The sequence below is a fragment of the Polyodon spathula genome, chromosome 5 (genome assembly GCF_017654505.1).
Source record: "Polyodon spathula isolate WHYD16114869_AA chromosome 5, ASM1765450v1, whole genome shotgun sequence".
NCBI lineage: Eukaryota > Metazoa > Chordata > Actinopteri > Acipenseriformes > Polyodontidae > Polyodon > Polyodon spathula.
In genome coordinates this window covers 20,462,627-20,476,945 of record NC_054538.1, presented here as the reverse complement: position 1 = coordinate 20,476,945, position 14,319 = coordinate 20,462,627, and positions in this window count along the sequence as shown.

The following is a 14,319-nucleotide window of genomic DNA, read 5'->3' as shown; positions in this document are numbered from 1 at the left end:
TCTTCTGATGTTGTTTTAGGTCTCTCGTAGAACCCAAGAAAGCCTTTGTGAATATCCAAGCTCTCACTGACCCAACGAATACAAACAGAAACTTCTTCATGGGTGCTTGTGTCTGCAGTTTCATCAATCATAATAGAAAAAAAAATCTTAAACACCTTTTTCAACACATCCTGATACATTATCATAAGCCTTTTGTTTGTTGCTTCATGTGACAGTCATTTGAAGTTAGTTCACTGCAGCCATTAATTTCAGGAACTCCTTCACCCCTTAACTAACTTAAATTTGATCTGTCGTTGGTATGATCACGTCTGTCTTGGCCCTGCTGAACAAGATACAATAGTGATGGGAATGCTTTTTTTTTTTTTTAACACCAGGCGTGCAACGTGGATTTTGTTTTTTTTCTTGGCTTCACTTATTGCACACACATTTTGCGTGCTTGTTATTTTTCTAGAAGCCTCACAGTGGCAGTTAGATTTTTAATGCTTTCAAAACCTTTCTAATGCATGATGCCATCCATAAAATCCATCCTCAATGAATGCAGATTCAGCTCTTGTAGAGAACTGTATTAAACTCCTACCTTTTGCATCTTGACAAATTTGGCAAAACACCTTTCCATCATCAAACTTGAGCCACATGAAATTTGATCTCCACTTTTGTTGAAATGTTCAGCCTTTCTTCGGTTTTGCTCCAGTGCTTGTGCTGGCTTTCTCATCATCGTTCACCTCATTAGCAGATTGCTTTGTTTTGCTCTTTGTAGTCAAATTAACTACAGATACTGGGGTTTCTTTTTTTCTGTTGAGTTTGTTTTCTAAATTACAAATATATCCATTTCAAAAACATTAGTGACACTCCAAAGTTAAATTTGTTCATTGACGATGCGTACTGAGCAGACACGTTTTTGGCAGACAAATCAATTGTGAACAACAAATGAAAGGGTTAATCTTTTCCATTTAGTAAATTAAGCTTCATCCTGTCTGACTATCCAGGTGAAGAGAAAGCCAATTGGTTGGAATAGCCTCTGTCAACCTAATAATGTGGCTGAGGTTAATCTAAGTTAATTGGCCAACTCCCCTGCAGTCAGGGGGATAGAAGGGAGCTGAGACTGGCAGTCAGTCTGAGGGTGAGTGTTAGAGTAGCAATTGGCACCCTTCCAAAAAGCACTGTAGTTTCAATTTGTTTACTGTAGTAAGTACTGTAGTATATTTTTGTTTTTGGACGTTACTATGACATTTAAATAGGCACACTTTTCCACGAATGGATTTTTTTGTTTTAAAGGTGTGCCTATTAACATTTATTGGTTTAAAAGTGTTTTGTGATTTACCTGAGAAATACACATACTGTAAGAATGTTTATTCCAGTGCTATGATATCGGAGGATATCACTTAACCAACAGGAGAAATGGTTAAATATCAGGGTCAATGTCAATTAAAGCTTCTGTAAAGTGTAAGTATTTGTTTTTTTTATTGAGGTCATACTAGCCTATGATATTCATATTTTAAAATGTTTAATCCTAAAATTGCCTTCAAGCTCTGTTGATCTTTCTGCTGCCCGATGCTATACAGAGAGTACTACTGTGTGATGCTTTAAAAAAAATAATTTAAAAAGCAGTGAAGTATAATTCAAGAAGACTTAGATCTGAATTTTAAACTGAAATTAAACCAGAAAAAGCACTCTCTATATAAAGTTCATGGAAAGACTTTACATAAAGGGATAGATGTACTGAAGTGTTGCAGCAGTCGCAATAGTCACAAACCAACTACAAACTAGTCGAAAGTCTTGGGTGAAATGTACTAAACAAAAGCAATGCTATTAGCAGCTTTTTAGGGAATGCTTTGCAGCAGCAGTTTTTCTTTGCGGTTCAGCCTTAGTTGTAAAATGTAATTATGGGCATTCCTACATAAATTTGAAAAAATGGGGTGTAGATAGTCCAAATGAGGGTTCATAAATATTGTAATGAGATGTACTAAAGCTGCCGGCAACTGCGACACATGCAATTGCATCAATTTGTTAAGAACTTTTGAAAGCACGTTTTAAAAACAGTCACCATTGTTCCCAGTCCACTTTTTCTCGACCGTTGCCAGTTCAATGCATTTTTGAGGCGAACACCCAAGTACTTATTTTTCCTTAAAAGCAGGGTATGCTTACAAGCCTTGAAAACACATTTCTATATTTCTGGTTTCCCCAGCATGAGCAATGGGCTTCTCATTCCGAACATCTGTATAGGACCATGAACTATTTAATGTTAATTGTCTAAGCTACTAAGTAGGCCAAGTTAAAAATAATAATAATTAAAAAAGAATAATAATTTTGTTTCAATTTTAAATAATCTTTTATTTGCATTATACACCAATGTGTACAATGCAGCAGCGTGATATTTTTTGTGTTACCAGTAGCCTATAATCTAAAGTAAAAAGTGTGCAAGATATTCATTTGATTTTACTACTGTATTACATAGTGCATAGGCCTATGTGACGAAGTATGCCCATCCCTGCATGATTTGCATGTTATGATGATTTAAATGTATTGTTTTGTGTTTATTTAAAGTAAATGCTTTGTTGTTGTTTCATAGCATGGATGGGGTTAAAATTCCCCATCCAGCTAAACGTGTGCTTAATGTGGCCATCTCCTAATGAATGAAGTGATTACCGATTTGGAGATGGCCATGTAAATATAAAGAGTGGATCAGCTGCTCATAGAGAGAGGGTTGAAGGGAGAAAGAATGAGAGAGAGGGTGAAGGAGAATACATTAACCCTTTCTTGTCCATTTATTCAGCGCTTGTCAGACGCGTAGGGTCCAATTTATTTTCACACTCGTTGTTTATTTTACACACTCTGTTTAAATTGTTTTTTTCAGAGTAAAACAGGTTTAAAAGGCACTGAATCGCAAAAGGACTCTCAGTACTGTATCTCCAGCCAGCCCCCCCCCCCCCCCCCCCCCCATTCGCTATATTTTTCACATCCCTTTTTATGGATGTGCATACTGATAAATCCTCTCCAGATCACTCGTTTTATCACCAAACTCCTCAATAATGCGATCCAAGTCATTTTTGTATTACTATAACATCTCAAAAAGCTCTGAAATGTGATATTCTTTGAGTGCTGGATGCAGAAGCAGGTGTCTGCTTTGTTTATGTCCGTGTTATCTCTGTGGTGCAGGGGTGGAGGCTTTCAGATACGCTTTCTTTTTTTTTTTTTTTTTGGCTCCTATTGGTCTCATTCGGCCATTGAAAGGTTTTCTCTGCTTTTTGTGTAGAAAAAACGACTAGAGACCTGTGCTTTACGTCTTTTTGAAATCGGATTGGAAAGGGAAAATTGAAATGTCGGACATAGGACCGCAAAGGGTTAAAGGTAAACAATTGCTTGTTTATATATATATATATATATATATATATATATAATATATATATATAATATAGTATATATATATATATATATATATATACATACACACACATTTTTGCTCAAAAGAGCCAACTTCCCAACGTTTTGATATGTTTATATACCTGTGTCAAGGGAAGGTGTGTTTGAAAACAAACACTGCAAGTACTTATAGGCTTTGGATGTCATGGCAACTATACTAATTTACAAGCTGCTTGATGAGATTCTGGGATCAATAAGCTACTAACAACCAAACGAGCAAGATGGGCCGACTGGCCTCCTCTCGTTTGTTAACTTTGTAAACTTTACACAATTTAATCTGAAAAAGGTTAGGGTTTGGGTTATATCATGCAAAAAGATTTACACTTCAATGACATTCTAACTATGAATAATAATATTGTAATTATGTGTATGTACACCTGTATTTACTAATTAACTACTATGTAAATATAGAGTAATTAGAGACACTTAATATAAGGTGTTACACCATTTTTCCTTACTTATTTTTTATTTTGTTTTGTTACTCGTTGGATCATTAAGGTTTTTCCAGTAACACACTAATTCAAAAGAGTGTTTATACTTCCTACTTCCTGATACCAATCACTACCTGTGGCAAAGGTCAATTTCCAGCAGTCCAACCTTGACAAAGCTGTAGAGTGATTCCTGATACTCATTACAAAAATGATGTACCCAATGCTAATATTGCTAAATAGTGTTTAGCCTTGGATTGAACTCCTTAAAAAATTACTTCTGGCAAAAGGAATTCAGCATTCAGTCTAGCTCGTTAGGCAAGTCATGAGGCCCATTTGATCTTATCACATCATCACAGCAGACTGAATTTCATAATGTGGGATCCTAATCAATTTCTCAAAGAGCTATTTGTTATTTACTCAGCCGGACACTTGTCAGTCATGTTTTGGCTGTAGGATTTCATCAGAGTGAGTGGTATTTGAATGTCAGTGATGATGTACTGTGTGCCTTTAAACGCTCATATGATTGATATTTACGTAAGAGAATAAAAGGGATAAGTATGAGTTTGGGAAGGCAAATGAAGGCAAAAAGTCTCTTGTATATAAAAAAATGGCAACATCAAGTTTACCTAATAACTTTAACACTAGAATGACCAAGGTGGTCATTTTGACCGTTTTTGGAATTTAAATTGCGGTCAAATTAACCAATACATATAAAACATACAATAACAAATAAATGTTGCTGTATTATTTGTATTTATCAGTTGGGACTTGCCGCCATGTATTAAGGTTTGATTATATCAGTCTGCGTTCCTCATGTGAGCGGCCTTCTGACATTGTTATTGTTTCAATGAGCCTCTGACAGCCTATCAATCAGCCTTGACAGCTTATGGCACCAGGCTGTCTGTCTGTACTGGACTATAAGTCACTCGTTTTTCAAAGAAATTCATTGTTACCCCAATACACTTTGCAAATGGATCACTGGACAGCAAAGCAGTGTTTGGAATTACTACAAATTTTACCAAACAAGATTCTGATGCAGCAAAGACTGACAATGTGATTAGTGCACTGCAGATTTTGAAAAGTGCATGATCTGTGTGATTTGTTCCAGCACTTAGACTTTGTAAATGATTGTAAATGAAGCCCATTCTGTTCAAATATGTATTTATTTATGTCATGCGCATTGTTATGTAGGCAATATAAATCAATTTATTTCTGGTTATTTACAATGTTTTGGGTGTAAAAGCTTTATATGACTGTGAGGCGAGAGTGTATTAAATGGAATGTCCAGACAGTAATTTATGTGTACAGAAATAAAATAATTTATTTTTATTTTCTATACACAACAAAAAAGGATTAAATAACAAACGAAAAAACAAAATGGTGTGAGGGAAGGAGTGCAGGGGTGAAATCCAAAACAAACTGATGACTCGTCTTTAATTTGTCTTCGTGGTGATCATAAACAAAAAAAAGACAAAAGAAATGTTAGTATTTCAAAAAACCCGCTGCACAAAACCAGTATCTCCCTTCACCCGTGACTCCTCCTACTTTTACTTTCGGACCAACCCCGAACACAGTAGTACGTTCCCTTTAGTATGTAATGTCCCGCCTCTGTAGTCAGTGGAACACCAATCCCCAACCGACACGTGTCCTTATCCTTCACTTGACTCCAGTGGCTGGAAGTTACATACTCGTACTTCCGCCCCTCACCAAGGTGCCGCCCCTCAAAAGATGACTTTTGCCATGGTCACAAGATCTTGGTAAGGGAAGTCCCGAGTTGGTTTGATGCCACCTACTGTCGGGAGGCTGAATCACAGACCGAAACCCCTTTGACTCATCACAATGACATTCATGAATAAAACTACAACATATATTCAATTTGGTTGTCCTTTCATTATAATATTTATGTTGTTTTTAATATGGCGGTCAAATTGACCGGTCATGGTTGTACTAGGTATGCCTATAAACACTGTTGTTCTAGTTTGCATCACTGTTACTAGACAGACCCTGTAAAAGAGCCTCATTAAAATACAACACGCAATTTTATCCTGATATAAATTGAAACACAATATTGCACAGATTGAACATATCTTAATTGAACTCCTGTTTGTTATGACTGATAATCAGATACAAGGCTGGACAAGGAAAACATTTTCCCAGTGCAAGAAAAAAAGAGAACAGAACCTGCAATTACAACAGATAATTTATATAGCAAACCAAGGCATTGTAAGGCATGTGGTAAATGACTGACATGTTTTTCATTGACTTTTGTCAGAGTACAATATCTGCTGTAATATGTGTATAATTAGTTTTAACACAGATCAATAATGATACCCTGAGTGCTATAAAAGCGAAACTACTTTCTTGAGCATTTAGATAAAAAAAAAAAAAATAACTAGAACTGCCAGGCAGTTTTATGGCTCCCAAGCCCCAGTATCAGTACCTGTCTAAACATGTTTAGTTCTCAATGTACCAAGTTTAAAATCAGCAACTTCAACAGTTCCACAGAAGAAGATTTTGAAAGTTTTTTTTTTCAAAAATGTGTCAGGCAGCCATCTTGTTTAACACAAGTGTCTTAAAAATCAGTTGTATTGCTATAGTGTCAAGGATGACGCTTGTGAAGTTTGGAGTTAGTCAAGTAAACCGTTTGTCAACTGAGGCAGTTTTAAATTTCAGACGTAAACATACACCTGGCACCAATCTTGTTCTATAAAACATAACCATTTTTACATATTTGTATTCCATTGTTACTGGGACAATAATTACCAAGTTTGGAGCTTGTTGGTTAAACAGTGTTCAAATACAGCAGTTTGCTGTTAAGGGCGTGTTTCGTTAAAGTTTGTGGCAGCCATTTTGACATTAAAATTTAACACAGCATCTTCTGCTTTGCAAACTTGATGCGGGTTTGGATGCTGATGATATATGCCAAGTTTCAGATCGGTTCCCAGGAAGAAGATTTCGAAGGTTTTATCAAAAAATGCATCACGGTGCCAATTGCAATGACTCAGCAGCAAAAAAATTTGAGCATCAGACAGCCAATGTATCAAGCTTGTTACCTGCCAAGTCAGAACTTGATCAGTCATACAGCTTCAAAGCAGCAGCAGTTTAAAGTTTTGGGAAGAAATTTTTTTTTAAAAAAATAAATAAATAAATAAATAAACTTTAACAATAACAATAGGCTTCCCAGCATTTGGTCTTGGAAGCCTAACTAGAACTGCCAGGCAGTTTTACAGCTTCCAAGACCCAGTACCGGTACCAAACACTTAAGCAATTACTGGAAGAAGCGGATTTAGTTAAAAAAAAAATGCGTCAAACAGCCATTTTGGTTTCAGGTCAACACCATTTTTTTAAAAGTCAGTACTACAGTGTCATGGATGATGCTTGTGAAGTTTGGAGTTAGTCAAGTAAATTGTTTGTCAATTGACATATTTGTATTCCATTGTGATTGAGACAATAACTACCAAGTTTGGAGTTTGTTGGTCAAATGGTGTTTAAATACCAGAAGTTTGCTGTTAAGGGCGAGTTTCGATAACATTTGAGGCAGCCATTTCAACATTAAAATTTATCGCAGAAACTCATGCTTCGCAAACTTGATGCGGGTTTGGATGCTGATGACATCTGCCAAGTGTCAAATCAATGGCTTCACCAGTTCCCAGGAAGAAGATTTTGAAAGGTTTCTAAAAAAAAATGCATCAAACGGCCATTTTCCTTTCCAGTAAACACAATTTTTTAAAAGTCAGTTGTACTGATACAGTTTCAGGGAAGATGCTTGTGGGGTTTGGAGTTAGTCCAGTAAATCGTTTGTCAACTGACGCAGGTTTAAATTTCAAATGTAAACGTATAAGTGACGGCCATCTTGTGTTATAAAACATCACCATTTTCACATATTTGTATCCGATTGTTACTGGGACAATAATTACCAAGTTTGGAGTTTGTTGGACAAACGGTTTTCAAACAGCAACAGTTTGTTGTTAGGGGTGCGTTTTGATAAGATTTGTGGCAGCCATTTTGACATTAAAATTTAACACAGCAACTTCTGCTTTGCAAGCTTGATGCAGGTTTGGATGCTGATGATATATGCCAAGTTTCAGATCAATCGTTTCACCGGTTCCCAAGAAGATTTCAAAAGGTTTTATTGAAAAATGCCTCACAGCGCCAATTGCAATGACGCAGCAGCAAAATTTTTTTGAGCATTATACTTCTACCTGACCAATGCACTGGCAGCTGCTAAATGTTGGGCTATAGTAACAATGTAAACTCACCCCCATGAACCACATTGCAAAATTTACATTGTATCACATTTCAAACATAAAAATAATTAATTGTATTCACTGTTTATTGTGCATTACTACAGCTATGGCCAAAGGTTGTGCATCACCTAGAATGTTAGGATTGAGACAAATATATATATAATATATATATATATATATATATATATATATATATATATATATATATATATATAGGTTCTCAAAAGTATTCACCCCCCTTGGACTTTTCCACATTTTATTGTGTTACAACATGGAATCAAAATGGATTTAATTAGGAGTTTTTGCCACTGATCAACACAAAAAAAAGTCCATAACGTCAAAGTGAAAAATAAAATCTACAAATTGTTCTAAATTAATTACAAATACAAAACAGAAAATAATTGATTGCATAAGTATTCACCCCCTTGAATCAATATTTGGTAGAGGCACCTTTGGCAGCAATTACAGCCATGAGTCTATTTGGATAAGTATCTACTAGCTTTGCACATCTGGACACTACAATTTTTGCCCATTCTTCTTTGCAAAATTGCTCAAGCTCTGTCAAGTTGGATGGGGACCTTTGGTGAACAATTTTCAACTCTTTCCACATGTTCTCAGTTGAATTGAGGTCCGGGCTTTGACTGGGCCATTCCAGGACATTGACCTTTTTGTTTTTTTATATATATATATATATATATACATATTAAGTATATGGAAATACGGTATGTAGTTCAAAATGTTAATGTAAAATTATGCAGCAGGTTTTATTCGACTTTATGAACCAAAACTAGTCAGTTCTATAGGGTAATGCAAAACGTTTGGCCATAGCTGTACATACCTTACACTACATATTTTACTACATGTTGAAGGAATTCATTGTTCATATTGTCTCTCTAGCAAATACAAGAGCAATTAGATAGGAATTTAGGCAAAGGAGCTTCTTCTGGATAGGAATGTGGGTTTCTAGACAGTGGGGCCCTTTTGTCATATAAATAGGGTTGCTATGAAGAGTTTCTAAGGAGAGGGGACTTCAAGGAATGCATGGGCTGAGGTGGGTGTTCAGGTTACGTGGGTTACATGTATTGTTACACTCAGCACCGTTGGAAAAGGAAAGAGAGGAGCTGATATTGCTTACTGTCCAGCGCTAACAGTAAATGGGAAGTATTGACTATTATCAGCTCCTCAAACTCCTGTTGCTCTGTCATTTCCTGCAGCTCCATTTCTAGCTTGCTTACTCATTGAAGCAAATCCTGGATCTTGCAGCACTTTACACAACTTGGGTTAGCTCTGCAGGGTTTTCTCACATTTTCCACATCATGCAGGTGTCACAGATTACTGGCTTGAAAGGCCAGGTTAATTTTTATTTGTTTAGTTTTGTAAGTTTAAGTTTAGCTGTCAACCTGCTTTCAAACTGCTTTTAAACTGCTCTGCACTTTTCCACGAAGCACTTCTCCCCACACTGCCATGCATCACGCTGCCTCTGTGGTCTGCCTTGGCTTTGTGTGAGCCTGTGTGAGCCTGATCGTGCTTTGATAGCTCCGTCCCCTTGTCTCCGAATGGTGCCAAGTTTAAATGTGAGTTTCAGCTTGTTATCAGATAGACATGCAGCTGCTACAATTTAAGCTGCAGTAATTTCCCAATTTCTTTTATTTTCTGATTAAAACTGTTAAAGATGTCATCTCTCCATACTGCTTCTAAACTGCTCTGCACTTTTCCACTTTTCCCACACTGCCACTCACCAGGCTGCCACTGTGTGGAGTTGATTCCTTAATTACAGCTGTAATGTCCCATATTGATCTTGAAAGAAGTTGCATGTCAGACTCATATTTGTCAGTCATCCCATGGCTCCCGCTATATATTTTTTTGTATGACGTATGTCGGTATAACATTAGGTTTCATCTTTGAGCACCTCCTATTATATTATATTATCATAAAATGCTACACATATTATATTGTATTGAATTATTATACTGTATCTGCAAGTATTTTCAAAATACAAAAAAAAAAGCAAACGATTGTCCCTAATTATAGATTCTGCAGATATTGGCTGGAACTTTTATTTGGCTCATATAGCAAGCGTAAGGTGAGATTATGTCTTTACAGCACGCTATCAATTCTGCTTTTTGAAGTAGTTTGCAATTCTAAACTAGGGATCCATGAAGACCAAAACACAGAGTAAGTTTGTTTAAACCTTTAATGTCTGAGGAATATATTCAGCCAGCTTAAGCATTGCTAATGACTTGTCAAAATACTAGTACATCTAATCTTGTGTACAGCTGTGCATCAAACATATAAAACATTCCTGCAGATGAACAATAAGAGACACCCCTCACACAACATGCTAACCTCTATCCTCGAGCATTCACTTCTATTCAAACCATTGACACGGGAGTGAACCTCTCAACTGAAGCAGTCAGACGGAAAACCAAAATCAATATTTTGCTCCCTCAAAATAAGAGACATCTGGGACATGTAATGCTGGTCATCCTTGAATGAGCAGCGGAAGCAATTAGATAAAGTCAAAATAGGATGTGACAGGAGAGCAAACTTGGGGTGAACCTGCAGTGTTCTGCCCTTGATAGGAAATATTGCCTGGAAAAAGGGCACAAAACATTCTTATATCCTTTGGGATGAGATTGCTAAGTACTGTACCTGAGAACCGTGACACAGGTTTTTTTTTTTTGTTTACTTATGATTATAGATTTAATTGATGATTACGTTTAATAAATGATGTATCATTATCTAAAGGTGACTTAAAGGTAACTCAGAGGGGAGTTACACACTGCTGCTAGAGCTCAGAACACAGGGCAAGGAGAATCCAGCATTGACCCAGTCTCTTTGGGCCCAATTCAACTACCTGAAGAAAATGTCAAGGGGATTTATAGCTTAATTTTATTGACAGCCACGACTATGGGGAAGTATTTATCTTGATTAAATTAACACATCACCCGCTGAAAATCGATCCTACTTGACAGTAATCTTAGGTAAAAAAAAATAAATAAGGAAACTGCTGTAAGGTTTGAGAAATAACTGTAGATTTAAAGAACACTGTAGCTGGAAAGAGTGCTGAAAGAATTGCATATTGTAAGGTCTGTCTATTATTTGTCGACATACAATAAGTGGGTTCAAAAGTCTTTATTTGGAGAGTGCATCGTATTAGGAGATGTACAGATCAAAACAGGATAGTGCAGCTGTTTAGTTTTTCTTGCAAGTCTCACTCATGTTACTTTCTCATTCTCACTACCTGTATCCCCTACAACCCCAATCAATATACGGGAACCCTAACAATTCAAATTACTAGAGCTCTATTACTAGAACTCTATCATCTAAAGGTGTACACACATGTTTCAAACATACTGTAACTAATGCAAATTACCTTTCTTTCCTACAATATGTTACAATTAAATATATACATTTAAAACAATTATAAATCAACCTCTAACCCTAACCCCTTTCTTTGTGTTCTCATTAGAATGGATAGATGCCCACAGCCTCTTCTGCATTTCACCCCATTGCAGAAATAAAATAGTATCATTCATGCTCCACCAAACACATTATTGAGGTATCAGGGGCATGTCAAAATGTACTAGCCTTTCCTTGTCAGATGACAGTGTTGAATTCTTCACCTCACAGAGTAGTGTCTGTCTTAAATTCTTAAAATCTTAGCCCAGCAGCTGCATTTTATGTAAGAAGTAATCACTGTCTGTGGTACCTTTGTAACAGCATCTCATATAATAGTGTACAGCTGCTTGTAAGCTTCCTTTCTCCTGTTGTTCAGAACCAGTACTTTTTCACTGTCATCGAAGATCATTTTTAAGGGCGAGTTTATGTATTTTTAAAACAAAACTTCAAAATGAATTGCTGTGCATATTGGTATATAAGCACAGGAAATGCAGCTGAATTATACAGCCAACAGTACCAATAATTTTCAATTTGATTTGGTAATTAAAAGAACTACATATGGCTAAAGAAACAGAACAAACTTGATAAAACTTATTTTCACACAAATTGCATTTTTGTAATGACAGATGTTTGAAGTGCAATGCGAATGTATCTTCTATCATTCTTGCTAAAGTATTTCCTTTATCTTTAGGTGACTACTTATTAGCTCCGGAAACAATAAAACTGTAATTATCAACAAAGCATGCCCATCTCAATGATCCAACTGCATTTTAAACAGAATGCCCCATCATCAGTGGGATATGCATTGCATCCTCAGCTAAGCTAATTAACTAGTGCAGTCCCCAAAGGGAACTATTGTCTGCAGAAGCTGTCCTTTTTGAACTTGAGTTTCTTCTAATCACATTTTTTTTCCTATTTTTATTTCTTTAAGAACCCATTGTTCATAAAACGCACAAGCCTTCCAGCAAATACATAGTCGTCTGCTTGGATTAATTGAACTAGCTGTTTTAATCTGGCTGTGAGGCAGCTTTATTGGCTTAATGGGCATATTGGTTACATTGGCTGTGAGAGGCACTGAAATGAAACCAGTAGAAAACAATATCCAGAGGACCTAATGTTTTATTATGTGTACTTTTGTATCAAATTCAGAAGATATTGCCAGATGTGCATTAAATAGTATTTACTCTCTCAATGAGGTTGTTCCAATGAATCTAAATAGTGGTGGATATAAATAACGTTCTTCTATCAATAATGAAAACATTCCTGGTGTTTTATTAATTTTTGCAGAGAGAAATACACAAAAGAGACTCACATGCACTGTTGGATATTTGATTTTCATAACCTTGGCCATATTTTGAAACATCTAAATACTGGTGTTTATTTAGAACTACGACTGTTTAGTTCAATTGAAGACCCCAGTTTTCAAAATTGCCATCAGCGCTCTGCTGATCCAGTGGAAAGGGACCCGGAAAACTGATCCTGTTGGATACAATCCATTAGCAATACTAAACCACAAACTTTTTTGTCAGGTTTAACCAATTAATCTGATAGTATAATAATAAATTAGCCTTTAGGGTTGGAAGAAAAATACAATTAATAAGTAAATAAATACAGGCGAGACTGTAAATCGTCTAAATGGCTGTTATCCTTTTTTACCTGGCACATTCATCAACTTGTTCTGTTCTCCTATGTCTCCAGCAGAGTCAAATGCATGCTGTACACAAGAGGTTTTTACAAATGCAGGAACACATTACATTACAGTAAATCACAATGAAATGCTGCAGATTTTTTTAAATACAAGGCCAGTATCTGTGTATTTTAAAATCTAAATGTATGTGAAAAAAGTTCAGCAAGCCCCACTTCTGATATGATTTAAAATTGCTTTAAAAAAGTTTATAGTGTTTGACAATGCATGAGGGAATATCATACTTTTACATTTTTAAAGCATCTGCGGTTCGCCACTAAGCAGTTAGGGAAGAGGTGAATAGAGGCTTGATTCATTTGAAAGGGCTTTTTCAACTATGTGTGTTTTGTTTTCTCTTCGGTGTGATCTTTATATGGTGTGATCTGTATCAAAACCATTTTCTATAGTTTAATAGCCTTTAATTTCTAGTGCGTTGTTGCCTAGTTTTTGAAAATGAACCTTACGCATTAGGGAAGCTCCTTCCAGGTATACAGGTCCCTCTGGACAGGGGGATTTGTGAACTTCAAGCAGGGTTTCTGTTTTCAGTTTCAAATTTTCAATTTTTCAAAGTTTCCAAAATAACAGTGTTTTGCAGTTTGGAGTCTTAATTCATGCAGAGACTTTGGACCAAATTCTCAGAGCTATTAACTTTTTTTTTACTAACACACCCTAAAATCCGAACCAGAAATAAACAACTCTAGTTGTGAGTAGTCTGAAGCTTTCTATTTTTTTAGAAATGTAAAAATTTTTCAGCCAAAAAAATGCGCTGATAACAATTTGGAATAAATAGCTTTGAGAATCCAACCCTTTGTGATAGCTACTTTGCCCATTGTTGAATATATTGGGGAAAATGTTTTTTTTTCCACTGTGTAAATAATAAACACACCAGATGGCTTATAAAATACTACTTTTAAGTCATTACAAAGTACAGCAGTGACATTGCCACACTAGCCTTAATAAACTCTGCTTTGTCAGAATTCAGCTTGCTGAGTAAAAAAACACCTACAGCTGAAACTGGCAAAAAAAAAACTTAACTGGCAGAAATCCATCACAGAGGAGCAGAAGACACTTATAGTAAGCTGTAAGCTCTTTAGACATCAATCCTTGTGACAAACAGCTCACAGTAAAACAAACC